The sequence below is a fragment of the Physeter macrocephalus genome, chromosome 1 (assembly GCF_002837175.3).
Source record: "Physeter macrocephalus isolate SW-GA chromosome 1, ASM283717v5, whole genome shotgun sequence".
In the NCBI taxonomy this organism is placed as follows: Eukaryota; Metazoa; Chordata; class Mammalia; order Artiodactyla; family Physeteridae; genus Physeter; species Physeter macrocephalus.
The window spans coordinates 42,466,328-42,467,645 of NC_041214.2; positions in this window are offsets into that span (position 1 = coordinate 42,466,328).

Sequence of the window (1,318 nt, forward strand, 5' to 3'; positions counted from 1 at the left end):
TAAAGATCAGATCAGAAATAAATGAAACAGAAATGAAGGAAACAATAGCAAAGATCAATAAAACTAAAAGCTAGTTCTTTCAGAAGATAAACTCAATAAACCATTAGCCAGACTCTTCCAGAAAAAAGGGAGAAGACTCAAATCAACAGAATTAGAAATAAAAAAGGAAATGTAACAACTGACACTGCAGAAATAAAAAGAATCATGAGAAATTACTAAAAGCAGCTCTAGGAACAAATGACAATGAAAACACGATGACCCAAAACCTATGGGATGAAACAAAACCAGTTTCTAAAAGGGAAGTTACAGCAATACAATCCTACCTTAAGAAACAAGAAACATCTCAAATAAACAACCTAACCTTGCAACTAAAGCAGTTAGAGAAAGAAGAACCAAAAAAACCCAAAGTTAGGAGAAGGAAAGAAATCATAAAGATCAGATCAGAAATAAATGAAACAGAAATGAAGGAAACAATAGCAAAGATCAATAAAACTAAAAGCTAGTTCTTTCAGAAGATAAACTCAATAAACCATTAGCCAGACTCTTCCAGAAAAAAGGGAGAAGACTCAAATCAACAGAATTAGAAATAAAAAAGGAAATGTAACAACTGACACTGCAGAAATAAAAAGAATCATGAGAAATTACTAAAAGCAGCTATATGCCAATAAAGTGGACAACCTGGAAGAAATGGACAAATTCTTAGAAAGGCACAAGCTTCGGAGACTGAACCAGGAAGAAATAGAAAATATGAACAGACCAATCACAAGCACTGAAATTGAAACTGTGATTTAAAAATCTTCCAACAGACAAAAGCCCAAGACCAGATGGCTTCACAGGCAAATTCTATCAAACATTTAGAGAAGAGCTAACAGCTATCCTTATCAAACTTTTCCAAAATACAGAAGAGGGAGGAACACTCCCAAACTCATTCTACGAAGCCACCATCACCCTGAAACTAAAACCAGACAAAGATGTTACAAAGAAAGAAAATTACAGGCCAATATCATTGATGAATATAGATGCAAAAATTCTCAACAAAATACTAGCAAACAGAATCCAACAGCACATTAAAAGAATCATACACCATGATCCCGTAGGGTTTATCCCAGAGATGCAAGGATTCTTCAATATACGCAAATCAATCAATGTAATACACCATATTAACAAATTGAAGGAGAAAAACCATATGATCATCTCAATAGATGCAGAGAAAGCTTTTGACAAAATTCAACACCTATTAAAAAAACCCTCCAGAAAGTAGGCACAGAGGGAACTTACCTCAACATAATAGTATCCATATATGACAACCCACATCCAA